Below are 15,672 nucleotides of genomic sequence, written 5' to 3'. Positions count from 1 at the left end.
GACATGAGAGACAGACAGACAGATAGATAAACTACCAGCTGAAAGTACTTGTTTATTTTTATAATTTTTATTACCATAATCATCCTGCCTCAACATTGGATATTGGGAATCAATATCCTTTTGAATTATAATTCTAGGGGATATCTAACCCTTTAATAATGGTTAGTAAGCAGATTTTACTCTTATAATTCTAGGGGATATCTAACTCTTTAATAATGGTTAATAAGTAGGTTTTCTTCCTATTTATTTTTTCTGTACAGGGTAGTGGGAAAATTCTCCCCTGATAGGTACACCGGGACCCCTAATTTTGCAAAAGTTTTCAGTCTCATAAGAATGTTACTAAAAATATTATTCAGCAGAGCTCATGTTTTTTAATCACCTGAAGGATCATATGATTCCTGAAGTAGTATAAATGATTTTTCCCAATATACTTCATTATCATGTTTTAAAAAAGTCTTATCCCATCATTGAATGCATTATTGAAAATATTTAATTGCATGTGGAAAAAGTGAAATAAAAATGTTTTTTTTACTATGTTAGAGATCTTATGACTGCCTCTCCTTAAAGGGAAGAAATGTGTACAGCTTTAGATATTATTTACTTATGTTTATTATTTAATTCAATTTAGCACAGTGTGCTTCCAATTAATGTAGTTCTCATTTTCAAAAAAAGGAAAAAAATGAATCCCGATAACAACAGATCTATCAGCCTGACATAAATACCTAGAAAGAGTCTGGAAAAGATAATCAAGCAAACACCTAGAGGCAAACAAAGTCACAACCAGAAGCCAACATGGCTTTGTCAAAAACAGATCATGCCAGACAAATCTTATTGCATTCTTTGACAAAGTGGCAAAATTAGTGGAACAGAGGAATGCTGTGGATATGATTTACTTGGACTTCAGTAAGGCATTTGATAAAGTAGACCAAAACCTACTACTTAATAAACTAGAAAAATGTGGGATAAACAGCATGGGATGGATTCATAACTGGCTGAGCAACTGCGTTCAACATGTAGTCCTTTATAGAACTGCATCTACATGAAGGATGCAATGGGATACCCCATCGCTCTGTCTTAGCTAAATATTCTTCAATATTCAATTATTTAGACAAGGGGATAGAAGGAGAACTCATCAAATTTGCAGATAACACCAAGCTGGAGGGAATAGCCAACACTCTGGAAGATACAAGATACAGAAGGAACTTGACAGACATAAACACTGGGCTCTATCTAACAAAATGAAATTCAATGGTGAAAAAAGTAAACTATATTTAGGGAAGAAAAGCCATTATGGGTATAGAATAGGTGGTAACTGGCTCAATAGTAGTAACTGTGAGAGGGATTTTAGAGTCTTAGTGGACAATCATTTAACTATGAGCCTGCAGTATGCTGCAGCAGCCAAAAAAAGCCAACAGAGTCCTAGGCTGTTTTTGTGGCTCCCGAGGACATGGACAGGTTGCTGGGGAGGTTACATGCAACTACATGTTTACTGGACCCGTGCCCTTCCTGGTTAGTGCTGGCTGCTCAGGAAGTGACACGAGGCTGGCTCCAGGGGATTATAAATGCTTCTTTGATGGAAGGGGTTTTCCCCGCCGCCTTGAAGGAGGCGGTGGTGAGACCTCTCCTCAAGAAGCCTTCCCTGGACCCAGCTATTTTGAGTAATTATCGTCCAGTCTCCAACCTTCGCTTTGTGGCGAAGGTTGTTGAGAGTGTAGTTACATGGCAGCTCCCCCGGCACCTGGAGGAAACTGTCTATCTGGACCCGTTCCAGTCCGGCTTCCGACCCGGTTATAGCACGGAGACGGCTTTGGTCGCGTTGGTGGATGACCTCTGGAGGGCCAGGGACAGGTTGCTCCTCTGCCTTGGTCCTATTAGATCTCTCAGCGGCTTTCGATACCATCGACCATGGTATCCTGCTGCGCCGGTTGGAGGGATTGGGAGTGGGGGGCACCGTTTATCGGTGGTTCTCCTCCTATCTCTCTGACCGGTCGCAGACGGTGTTGACAGGGGGGCAGAGGTCGTCCTCGAGGCGCCTCACTTGTGGGGTGCCTCAGGGGTCGATTCTCTCGCCCACCCTGTTCAACATCTATATGAAGCCGCTGGGTGAGGTCATCAGTGGTTTCGGGGTGAGTTATCATCTGTACGCTGATGATACTCAGCTGTACTTTTCCACCCCGGACCACCCCAACGAAGCGGTCAAAGTGCTGTCCCGGTGCCTGGAAGCTGTACGGGTCTGGATGGGGAGAAACAGACTCAAGCTCAATCCTCCAAGGGGGAGTGGCTGGAGATGCCGGCTTCCCGGTACAGACAGCTGCATCCGCACCTGACTGTTGGGGGCGAGTTAGTGGCCCCAAAGGAGGCGGTTCGCAACTTGGGTGTCCTCCTGGACGGACGGCTGTCTTTTGATGAACACCTGGCGGCCGTCGCCAGGAGGGCCTTTTACCAGGTTCGCCTGGTTCGCCAGTTGCGTCCCTTCCTTGATCGGGATGCCTTATGCACGGTCACTCACGCTCTGGTTACGTCTAGGCTGGATTATTGCAATGCTCTCTACATGGGGCTGCCCTTGAGGTGCACCCGGAGGCTGCAGTTAGTCCAGAATGCGGCTGCGTGAGTAGTAACGGGAGCCGCTCGTGGCTCCCACGTGACATCGCTGCTCCGTAGCTTGCACTGGCTTCCTGTGGTCTTTCGGGTGCGCTTCAAGATTTTGGTAACTATCTTTAAAGCGCTCCATGGCTTAGGACCCGGGTACTTACGAGACCGCCTGCTGTTATCTTTTGCCTCCCACCGACCCGTACGCTCGCACAGAGAGGGTCTCCTCAGGGTGCCGTCCGCCAAACAGTGTCGGCTGGCGGCCCCCAGGAGTAGGGCCTTCTCTGTGGGGGCAGTGACGCTCTGGGATGAACTTCCCCCCGGTCTGCGTCAAGTGCCCGATCTTCGGACCTTCCGTCGTGAGCTCAAAACATATTTATTCATTAAAGCGGGACTGGCATAATTAGTGATGTATTTTAATTGGGTTTTTAATATTTTTTAACTTTTTAATTTAATTTAAATTTTAATAATCGGCCTTTAAAATTTGCTCTTTTTAATTGTTGTTTTAAACTGTATATATCTTTGTTTTTACTTTGGCTGTACACCGCCCTGAGTCCTTCGAGAGAAGGGCGGTATAAAAATTTAATAAAATAAAAATAAATAAAATAATAAAAAAAATAAAAGAGGAATAGAATCAAAATCACATGAAATGTTAATACTGCTTTATAATGCCTTGGTAAGACCAAGAATATTGGATATGCATCCAGTTTTGGAATATTGCATCCAGTTTTGGTCACCATGATATAAAAAAGACTCTAGAAAGACTGTATAGAAGAGCAACAAAGATGATTAGGGGACTGGAGGCTAAAACATATGAAGAATGGTTGCAGGAATTGGATATGTCTAGTTTAATGAAAAGAGCAACTAGGGATGACATAACAGCAACGTTACAATAGCTAAGGGGCTGTAACAAAGAAGAGGGCTTATTTTCCAAAGCACCTGAAGGCAGGATAAGAAGCAATGGATAGAACCTAATCAAGGAGAGAAGCAACTTAAAATTAAGGAAAATTTTCTTGACAGTTAGACCAATTAATCAGTGGAACAACTTGTTTCCAAAAGTTGAGGGTGCTCCAACACTGGAGATTTTTAAGAAGAGACTGGACAACCATTTGAAATGGTTGAAATAGGGCTTCCTGCTGGATCAAGGGGTTGGACTAGAAGTCCTCTAAGGTCTCTTCTAACTCTGTTATTCTAATTCTGGACTGCTCACAAATACTGTAGCAAATCACAACAGTACAAGCTAAATCAATATGACATCCTGGTAAAATATATAAACCAACTTTAATTAAAAATATGGACTTCACTGATTGTGGTTAATTTATTTATTTATTTATTTATTTGATTTTTATACCGCCCTTCTCCCGAAGGACTCAGGGTGGTGTACAGGCAGAATAAAACGAACAATACAAAATACAATTAAAACGAAATTTAAAAAACTTATTTAAATTAGCCTGAAAATTTAAAAATTTACCATACATTAAAAAACCCCTTTTAAAATTAATAAAATTTAACATTTAAAATTCAATTTAAGCCAGCCCCGCGCGGATAAAAAGGTGTGTCTTCAGTTCGCGGCGGAAAGTCCGAAGGTCAGGTATTTGGCGTAAACCTGGGGGAAGCTCGTTCCAGAGAGTAAATTTTGCTTTAATGTGGCTTTATTAATGTTCGTATAACAGTTTTAACCTGCTTTTATCTTGTTATTGTTTTATAATGTTGTGAACTGTTCAAAGCCACTTAGGTGAGATGGCCACTATACCAATGAAAATAAAAACATTTAATTATAACAGGAAAGGAAAATGATGAATACATCTAAGAAGAAGACCCATCTGTCTGGGGAAGGTTCTAATGCTGGGAAAGGTGGAAGGAAAGAGAAGAAAAAGACAACCAAGGTGGATGGACTCATTTATTGTAGCAATAGGTGCACTTTGAGAGACTTGAAAGAATAGGTTAGTGATAGATTATCATGGAGAAGATGAAGATCTAGGAATAATATCTATTGATACGAGTCAAAAAGGATTTAAGGGCACATCAAACACTAAATCTTATTTCAAAGAGCAGAGACTCCTGTGAGTCCCTTGGAATGCAAGGCAATCACACCAGTCAATCCTAGAGGAGATCAATAATAACAATAACAACAACAGAGTTGGAAGGGACCTTGGAGGTCTTCTAGTCCAACCCCCTGCCCAGGTAGGAAACCCTACACAATTTCAGACAAATGGTTATCCAACATTTTCTTAAAAATTTCCAGTGTTGGAGCATTCACAACTTCTGCAGGCAAGTTGTTCCACTTATTGATTGTTCTAACTGTCAGGAAATTTCTCCTTAGTTTTAAGTTGCTTCTCTCCTTGATTAGTTTCACCCATTGCTTCTTGTTCTACCTTCAGGTGCTTTGGAGAATAGTTTGACTCCCTCTTCTTTGTGGCAACCCCTGAGATATTGGAACACTGCTATCATGTCTCCCCTAGTCCTTCTTTTTATTAAACTAGACATACCGAGTTCCTGCAACCGTTCTTCATATGTTTTAGCCTCCAGTTCCCTAATCATCTTTGTTGCTCTTTTCTACACTAAAGAGCAGTCAAGAACCCTGACTGCTCTTTAGAAGGCCAGATCCTGAAGAAGAAACTCAAATACTTTGGCCACCTAATGAGAAGGAAGGACTCACTGGAGAAGAGCCTAATGCTGGGAAAGAGGCGACGGTGCATCCATGTGTGTCCAGCTCACCGAGTCTAGCCTGCTGCGCCTCAAAAAAAGTAAGATCACCTCAAAAATAAGCCCAAGTGCTTATTTTCGAGTCTAAAAGAAAATAAGACTTGGCCTTATTTTCTGAATAACACGGTAGTTATCTAATGGCTTCTCCCGGTCAATAGTTAACATAACAAAAATGCTCTGTATTATCTAAACTAGACTCAGGGAGTAAGAGAAAGTTTTACTGTTTATCTCCAGGTCTTAAATTTTTGAAACAAAATGTTCCCGCTCATATATTTCTCAACAGTTCCTATAACCTACTCAAGAGTTCAAGAGTTTGTGTGCGTATATGAGTGTACATGCATGCGCATTTAAAAAGTCACCTAAGGAACATATGATTTATGAAAAGCAATAAAAAGAATGATGATTTATTTTCTGAATTATTAGAGAAAATGGTAACATTATTGCAAGAAAAAATGATAAGTGATTTTGAAAACAGCAGTAAACTTTAGACTTTGCATTTCGCTTTTGTAATATATATATATATAAACATTAGTTTATTTTAAAATGAAACTGACACCATTAACAACAGGGTAAGTTCCATTAATTGAGAAGTAATATGGACTTAAAGTAAATGCTTTCAAATTGCAGCCTTAATATAACTGTCTTCACAACATTTTACAGATGGATAACTAAAGCACAAACAGATTAGTAACCCTTGGTGCATGCTATTAGAAGGAGACTTCCTGTTCTTATTTGTCTAAGCAGAGAAAATGTCTAATTTAGTTATCCAAAGCAAAGCGTCTTGGAAGCTGCAAAGATCTATGTTTCCTGTTAAAGTCCATAAATGTTACTTACAGTGGATCAGTTTGCAGTAAAGCAAATCATTCCACATTTGAGTGAGAGATATTGTTTTACATAGAAAAAAATATGAAATTAAAGTGAAGCTTCTTTAGACACACAATGTCTTGTAGCAGCAGGTATATAAAGCAGGCACTTTACCTGCTACACATTGCTAACAATGATAGGAATAAAGTCACTGAGCAGCCCATTGGCTTCCCCCCTCTCTCTCTCTCTCTCTCTCTCTCTCTCTCTCTCTCTCTCTCTCTCTCTCTCTCTCTCTCACTCACACACACACACACACACACACAGGGAGAGGGGGAAGGAGAGAGAGAGAGACAGACAGACAGACATGCTACAGTAGTGTTATTGCAATATTAAAACCATATGGATCAGTCCTGTAGTATGAAACAGCTCCACACCAAGGTGTATTTTGTTAGTGGCACTAATATTCTCAATGGGTAAGTTATAGAGGAACTTCTAGACAGCGAACCTGACAATAGTTTGCCATTTTATCATTTAAAGTATAGAAATCTAGGTTTTCACTGCACTGACAGGCAAATAATATTAGTACAAACCTGGTCTCTGGGGAATTTCTAAAATGAGATAATTCTCCAAACTCTTAAGTTTAGCTGAGTTCTTTCTTTGTCAAATGAACTGCTATGCTGATTTTAGGAAAAGAGGTCAGTTTATACTTCAAATGTGTCTGCAACACTTCAACATAGTTAGCTCCTAGAATGTAACATTTATTTTTGCTGATTATTTAATCAGCCTGTTCCATTTCCTATATCTAAATTTATTTAATTCAGTTTGTAGACTGCCCAATTAAAAAAACACCTTGTAATGGTGTTACGAAATGATTAAACCACTCAGAGCAGGGTTTTCTATGTTCCACTGAAGTAGACCTTTCAAGTAGACTTAAAAGCAGTATAACAGATTTTTTTATGCTGAATAATTGTATTGATCCACTAATGTCTAGTAACATCTCTTTAGACTTTTAGCCAGGAAGCTTTAAGTTTTTTCGTTCGTTCATTCATTCATTCATTCATTCATTCATTCATTCATTCATTCATATATATTTATCCATACACATTCATTCATATAAATTCTTTATTCACATATATATTCACTCAGATTTATATATTCCTCCAATGTTATTTATTTGTTAACTTCATTATCCTGCCTTTCTGTAGGAAAAAAAATGTAACTTATATGGACTTCTTTCATTTAATTTGTGTAATAAATATCCTGTGAAATAGGTTGGGCTGAGTGAGAGTGATTGGTTCAAAGTCACTCAGTGAATTTTCATGGCTGAGGGTGGATTTGAATCTGGGCCTGTTTAGTACAACTTCTTATGTTACCATAATAATTGAAGTAAAATAACTTTATCCATTGACATTGACGTAACTATTTCTCACAGATAACCCATCTGTATTATTAAAACGTACATGCCGGCCACATGACCATGGAGACGTCTTCGGACAGCGCTGGCTCTTTGGCTTTGAAACGGAGATGAGCACCGCCCCCTAGAGTCGGCAACGACTAGCACGTATGTGTGAGGGGAACCTTTACCTTTACCTTTACTTCTCAAAAGCTTTCTGACAATTGAATGTTGATTGTCTTTTGAAATACCTATCAAAAAATATGTCTAGAGATTTTTAAAATAGCAAGAAGTATGCCGTAGTATTTAGAGAAATGGTGATTTGGTTGAGCAGATAAATTCTAACTCATGCCATCATAGACCTTTCAAACCATTTTATGAAAATTCACACAAAAAATTTTTGAAATTCTTAAAACAGAGAGAGCACTTGCAAAAGGTATTGTCTTGATATCATTCAGCCTGAAAATGTATACTCAGTACTGCCATTTTCTTGCCCTTCTTGTCGGTTTGGGATCAATATTATAGGGGAAATACAGATTAGTATTCCTAGCACACAGAAAAACATGATCCAGCTGACTCAAGCAGTTTAAAAAATAATCATTTTAGTGTTCAGTGTTTATTTCCTTTTTCTACTCAAATCTATAGAAACTGTGATGCTCAGACATGGTTAACTATTGCTCATTTACCAATGGGGTAAAATTGACATTGGACTCCAGGAAAAGAAGCCCAACCCTTCTGGAGCTTTAAGCATGCTAGAAATCAGAAGGAATCTGTTACCTACCCCTCATTAGGAATTACCAACTTTTTATGAACGATGTAGCATAGAGATGTATGTACCCAGACGACACACTGCATAAGAAAGATGGAATGCTTTATATATTTTTTTTAAATTGTGTGTGTGTGTGTGTGTGTGTGTGTGTGTGTGTGATTACCAATTTTTATTTGAAGGTATATGCTTTCATTAAACACATTATTAGATTCTCTGATTTTTGGCTACCCTAGATTAACAATGTTCTTTTCCTACAATAAGTATGTTAGGTTCAGCTTTGTTATGTTTCTCTGTAGTTCTACTTTTACTCACCAAGGAGCTTGTATTTTTAGCCCAAGGAAAATTTAGGCTGACTTAACAGCTGCATTTCTGTGGGATCAATGTTTATAGTTTTTCCTGATTTTGATCCCTCAAATCCTCGGGAGAAGATTCCCAGGGAAACCATTTTAGCTTCTGGCAGAATCTAATCTGAATGCCTAAAATCAACTCCCTGTTTCTTTTAGAACAATGAAATTAGATTCAGGGCTGGAACACCAGCTGCTTGAGATCCATCCAACCCTCCACTTTGTTTACTACTGTACTTAGGGGAGAGTTTTAGAGATCTCTGAAACTTACATGTTATTTTTCAACCTTGAGCTAGCTTGGTACAGTTAGTTGGTCTTAATGTGAATTCTGAAATTTTTATCCACTGTATTTTTTTAAAAAGAAACTTGCATTCATTGTATCCTGCTTTATTAATATAATCAACCGAACAGGATTAACTAAGACAGCTCGTGATATAATCTGTAAATTCTGATATTCCAGAGGGGACAAAGATTATGACAAGAAGATATCTCATTTTGTTATGCACTCGGGATGATAAACATTCTACTGTACTTAAACGTCTGCCTCAATATGGAACATAAAGATCTTTACTAATTTAAAAAGATGTTTTGGTTTATTAGGGCTGAAAACCACATGATATTCAATAGTCTTTAAATCAGTTTTATTTTGTTTTTCAAAATAAATTAATAATTGGTGCTCTAGTTATCACCAGGATCCCCCAAGAAATAGAAGATCTAATATAACTTCTACTAGCAATTCCTCACAAAAATGATCTGTAATCCCTTCAGCCTAATTTGGTGTTTTGTAGTATTGTTTATTCCTAAATCCATTGCTTCAGCATCAGTTTTCTAGAAACAGCCTCCATCTCTGAGCTGCATGTTCAAAGATCCACTTCTAAAGAACTGAATTGTCCATGTATTTCATATACTCCTTAAGTTTCTGCCTTAATCTATGGATCTTGGGGGAGAGTAAGGGTAACAGGGCAGCTCTGTATCTGGAGTAGAGCCAGTATTAAGCTCTTTTCTCCCGTGTGTGAATGTCCCAGAGTTGCAAAAAACACAAATAATTGTATACTGCTTAAGGCACAGGCATAGTGGTGCTACCTAAATTGTGTTTGCATATGCTGGGGAGTAGTAAAAGAGCAGCAAATGTTGTTTCCCTAAATAAACAAAATGTGTTACTTTGTTTCTCTTTCACACTGAATTGAATTGTGGAGCCATTTGGTGTTTATGTGTCAAGGCAAAAAAATAAAAAATAAAAATAAGCTCCCTTTTAAAAATAAAAGTGTAAAACCTGAAGGCGAGATTTCCTTTCCTTTCCTTTCCTTTCCTTTCCTTTCCTTTCCGTTCCTTTCCTTTCCTTTCCTTTCCTTTCCTTTCCTTTCCTTTCCTTTCCTTTCCTTTCCTTTCCTCTCCTTTCCTTTCCTTTCCTTCCTCCCTCCCTCCCTCCCTCCCCCCTCCCTCCCTCCCTCCTTCCTTCCTTCCTTCTTACAAAAAATGAACTATGGCTTCTATTGTGAATTAGAAATAATAAATATTCCATAAGGTGAAGCATATCTATTTTGATTTCAGTCCAAAATTTACGATGTTCTTAAAAATATTGGTTGGTTCTTCAGTAAAACTACCTGAAATAATTACATTTTTATGTATGTGTCTGTCCCAAGTATATATTTCATTTTATAGAACCTAAAATTTATCCTTATATGTTTTGCATATATCATTGCCAATAACTTTATTAAGAATTACACATGTGGAGAATATATATGTGGGAGAAATCAGACATGAATGCTCAACATTTAATTTTCTATCAGCACTGCTTGAAGATAAGTGCTCTTTCATTTAAAAAATGGATACCAAAACCATTGGAGCCATGAGGGCTGTTTCCTACATAACAGTCAACACTTGATGATCCATTCTATGGTAACAGCCATAAACCAGTAGAACACATGTTTTTATGTACACCAAAGATTATTGGTCCAACCCTGTCCCTCCCATCTGTAGTCTGAAACAGCTGCCCCACACTAATAGTAGGATCACCTGCATTACAGCTTTTGAAAGCTGTAATCATCTGAGACAGAAGCTGGAAGTGCTACTCAGGACAATGCTAAGTGCTTGGGGGATTTAGGAAACAAAGCAAGATACTGGGTGAATTAGACACAGAGTACATTTAAGAAGAAAAGGAAAAAGATGACATTGCTATGGCTTTGTGCCTAAGGCCATTGTTCGGGAACATTTCATGCTTACCTTGTGGCTGATTACTCTTGAGTGCTGCCAAGGTCACTGAAACTTTGGGTTATTTGTCGTATGAATGCCAGTTGCATCAATTAATGACCCCCAAATGCTGTAAGCCAAGCTTGCTCAGTTTTAAAAAGCATAGTTTCCTGATTGCTTATTGTACCCTATGACTATCAATAAGTGTTGAACCTTATGATTCTTGATGAACGTATCTTTTCTTTTATGTACACCAGTGGTAGTCAACCTGGTCCCTACCGTCCACTAGTGGGCGTTCCAGTTTTCATGGTGGGCGGTAGGGGTTTTGTCCGATACTGAAGCACTTTCCTTTTTTAAAAAATTTAATTGACTTTTTAAAAATTTATATATTATTTAAACACATTTTCATTAGGTTTTCATAAAATTCCCCGTGACAATTTGAATTTCTGAAAATATACTATTTGTACCGCCCAGGCATAAGTTTAGTTCACGTTACATAAGTTAAACTAAATGGCGTTATAGTGCGACCGCAAGCAAAAGAGCCTCAACCCAGAATAGCTCATGCATCTCCCCCCACCCTACCCCACTGTAACAGACAAGCGGAGCTGGTAACCGGCGCCCCCCCCAACCCAATCCACGATGCGCAAGAGGCATGCGCAGACGACGATACACGGCACATTACTGTGGTTAGAAAATTTTACTACTAACAGAGATACAAAAGTGGGCGGTAGGTATAAAAAGGTTGACTACCCCTGATGTACACTGAGAGCGTATGCACCAAGACAAATTCCTTGTGTGTCCAGTCACACTTGGCCAATAAAAAAATCTATTCTATTCTATTCTATTCTATTCTATTCTATTCTATTCTATTCTATTCTATTCTATTCTATTCTATTCTATTCTAAAAAGCATAGTGCATGCAGATATTACTCATCATAATTGAGAACTACCAAAAAAACCCATAAGAAAATTCACTCCAAACTCCATGCGCCTCTTAATCTCTTTGTAGTAAACACATACCAGCCTTCAATCTCTTACTTAAATGGCTATTCTAAGAGGGGGCTCTTCCTTACTTGACCCTAACCACAGCATGAACATGCCTGAATGGCCACTTTCTCCAGCATTGGCCATCACCTTAAATGTTGCCTTATTCACTTCCCCAGCCCATAGCTGAGGTTGTCCTGACCCTTCCAATGTCAAAGGAGCATCTTCACTATTATCTCAATATAATTTTTGCCATGAGGATCATTTGGCTGGTGTCATAGACAACATGGTTGCTGCCCTTGCTAGGAATTGGAGTCACCTACTGGTCAATTCAAGATAATGAATAATGAGGGCTATTTTGGCTTAGGCTGTAGGAGAGGTCCAACATCTGGCTTTCTCAGAGACATCTATCCACAAAGTGTCTTCCTGACAGTATCTCATGATACTGTCTGGTCTTATACGAGCTCCTTACAAATGCAAGGTAACTCTTTAATACCCGGAAAAGTGCTTATCTTATTTTATGAGCACAGGTTCAGTGGCTCCTTTGAAAAAGCACTAACCCTGTGCTACCCAGAGGACTGATTTAAACCAGGAAACGGAAACAGGCTCTGGGAGCTGTGTGTACAGTAGTTAGTTCTCCTTTTTCTTCCAAGTAAGCATCATTTGTCAACCTTATTGACCAAAGAAGAGGACAGGAAAGAGAATGATACAGGTTAAGCTGGCATAATTTCCTGCCGTACACAAAGTGCTGGATGGCACATGAGGAATTAGAAATATAATGCAAACATAACTTCATACCCAGAGAAATAACAATTGCTAAACAGCAACAAAAGTGTCAATTTATTGGCACATTAAAGAGAAAGAGGGAGGGAGGGAGGGAGGGAGGGAGAAGGAGAGAGAGAGAGAGAGAGAGAGAGAGAGAGAGAGAGAGAGAGACCTGTCATCTGTCTCCTGCCTAGAAAAAAAACCAAACTGGACTGAAAGTCAGCAGTTCATAATGAGTCACAAAAGAGGGAACTGAGGGCTTTAATAAAACATAATTTCAGATGGGTTCTCTTAGGTTTGTGAAGAAGCTGTTTTCAGTTTTCCTATCCCATGCCATACATGAGTTGGACTACAACCCCCATAATTCCCAGCCACCTCAACGAAAGGCATGGCAGCTGGGGGTAATGTTAGCTACAGTTCAAAGTATTTGGATGGTTCCAGATTGCGAGAACTGAGTTGTTGTTGCATCAAAAGCTTTCTTTTCTTTTCATTTTGATATGGCTGTATAGTTAGCCTACTTGGAGAACTGATGCATAGGCTTTTAATATAGATTTATTTTTTACATCGATTTCAGTACAGTAACGGATTATTATGTAATAGCAGAGGAGAACTACTCTACTAAGGTTGCTTTGCCCTGTTAAAAAGCAGATTTCCTTGTCCAGCTTTTCATTTATAAACATGCAAGGAATGTCTTTTTCTCCTAGTATTAAGTGAAATTAAAAAAAAATCTTTCATAAATTAAGTGAATTTACTGTTTAGCATATAATCTGTAGAACTGCATTGATGGGGAGGGTTGTTGGGTGGGAGAGGAAAAAAATGCTCAGAAGTGATATCTAGCACAACAAAGAATGTTCTTTCTGCGCCAACTCAGAAAGTTCAAACAGCCCAAGGAGCTGCTGATCAGTTCTACAGAGGAATTATTGAGTCTATCATCTGCACCTCTATAACTGTCTGGTTTGGTTCTCCAACCCAACAAGACAGACACAGACTTCAGAGGATAATTAGAACTGCAGAAAAAACAATTGCTACCAATCTGCCTTCCATTGAGGACCTGTATACTGCACGAGTCAAAAAGAGGTCTGTGAAAATATTTACAGACCCCTCACATCCTGGACATAAACTGTTTCAACTCTACCCTCAAAACGACGCTATAGAGCACTGCACAACAGAACAATTAGACACAAGAACAGTTTTTTCCTGAACGCCATCACTCTGCTAAACAAATAATTCCCTCAACACTCTCAAACTATTTACTAGTTTGCGCTTCAAGGTTCTGGTAACCATCTTTAAAGCGCTCCATGGCATAGGGCCGGGTTACTTACGGGACCGCCTGCTGCTACCGAATACCTCTCACCGACCCGTGCGCTCTCACAGAGAGGGACTCCTCAGGGTGCCGTCAGCTAGGCAGTGTCGTCTGGCGACACCCAGGGGAAGGGCCTTCTCTGTGGGGGCTCCCACCCTCTGGAACGAACTCCCCCCAGGACTTCGTCAACTTCCGGACCTCCGAACCTTCCGCTGCGAGCTTAAAACATATTTATTCATTTGCGCAGGACTGGACTAGGTTTTAAATTTATATTGATTTTAATTGGTTTTAGTATTTATATCATTTTTAATTAATTTGGCTTTAGAATAAGTTTTTTAATTGTGATCTTAATTTGTATTTATATGTTTTTATTGGCCTGTGAACCGCCCTGAGTCCCTCGGGAGATAGGGCGGTATACAAATTTGATTAAATAAATAAATAAATAAATACTAAATCTGCACTACTATTAATCTTTTCATTGTTCCCATCACCCATCTCCTTCCACTTATGACTGTATGACTGTAACTTTGTTGCTTGTATCCTTACAATTTATATTGATATTGTTTTCTGATTGCTTATTTGTACCCTATGTCTATCATTAAGTGTTGTACCTTATGATTCTTGATGAAGGTATCTTTTCTTTTATGTACACTGAGAGCATATGCACCAAGACAAATTCCTTATGTGTCCAATCACACTTGGCCATTAAAAAATTCTATTCTGTTCTGTTCTATTCTATTAAGTCTAGGATAGCTTTGGATACTGATATATTCTCAAATTTAGTATTCTGGGCAGATGGGACTATGTGTCATCCATAGACAAACTGGATTTCCCCTCTTCCATTATTTTTTTCCATTCTGAAATCATAGGGAATATCTAGATTATGTTTTTAACAGTTCCAGGTCTTTGCTGATGCTGGCTGGACTCTGTGGCTGAAGAACATTTGATCTGGATTCAAACGGTATGGGAGCAACTCATCAAGTGGACTGTAGGCAACCATAATCCATACTTATTTTCCTTGTTTTTGTGTCCTTCCAGTGTTTCATGCTCAGAGGTAATAAATAGTCTTGCTCATGGTCATTCATGCTTTGGTCCCCTCCCAGCTGGATTATTGCAATGTTCTCTTCAAGAGGCTACACTTGAACACCACCGGGAAACTTCAATTGGCCCAGAATGCAGGAGTGTGGCACAATACTGCCCCCTAGATTTACCCATGTTATACTTCTGTTGTGTGAACTGTCCTGGCTTCCAGTTTCTTTCTGGGTACAATCCAAAGTGCTGGTTATCACTTTTAAGCCCTATGTGGTACAGGGCCAGGATCAGGCTGCTATTCAGCAGGTTCTGACAGGTTCTAGAGAACTGGTAGTGGAAATTTTGAGTAGTTTGCAGAACCAGCAAATACCATCTCTGGCTGGCCTCAGAGTGGGGTGGGAATGGAGATTTTGCAGTTTCCTTCCCCTGCCATGCCCACCAAGCCACGCCCACCAAGCCACATCACACCCACCAAGCCACACCCATAGAACTGGTAGTAAAAAAAAAATGAATTCCACCATTGGCCAGGATATTTGCAGGACATCTACCCATCCTTCCAGGTTAGATGAGGTGAGCATGCTCCTAGTCCCTTCCCTTAAACGTTGCAATCTGATGGAAGGTAGGAAGCATGCTTTTTTCATGGTATCCTTTGTCCTAAGACTCCCTGAGGTTCAGCAGGTCTCACCCGTTTAGCCTTCCACAAAGGACTGAAGACCTGGCTTTCCCCCGAAGCACTGGGAGAAGACTAGATAATTGCATATTAGAGCTTTGATGTGGTGCTAGGTTTTTTTTG

The 15,672-nt window shown here is 39.4% G+C and overlaps 1 long non-coding RNA gene across 1 annotated transcript in view; it reads left to right on the top strand.

Annotated features, from left to right (window-relative positions):
• Positions 1-5,208: 5,208 nt before the first annotated feature.
• The window catches only part of LOC131188528 (uncharacterized), a 30,898-nt gene continuing 20,434 nt past the window's right edge, over positions 5,209-15,672 (top strand). The window contains exons 1-2 of the long non-coding RNA XR_009152796.1: positions 5,209-5,336; positions 7,532-7,660. This is a non-coding gene — a long non-coding RNA (uncharacterized LOC131188528). The remainder of the gene's footprint in view (positions 5,337-7,531; positions 7,661-15,672) is intronic.

Source organism: Ahaetulla prasina, chromosome 1 (assembly GCF_028640845.1).
Source record: "Ahaetulla prasina isolate Xishuangbanna chromosome 1, ASM2864084v1, whole genome shotgun sequence".
NCBI classification, from domain to species: Eukaryota; Metazoa; Chordata; class Lepidosauria; order Squamata; family Colubridae; genus Ahaetulla; species Ahaetulla prasina.
This window is presented reverse-complemented; position numbering and strand designations above follow the sequence as displayed.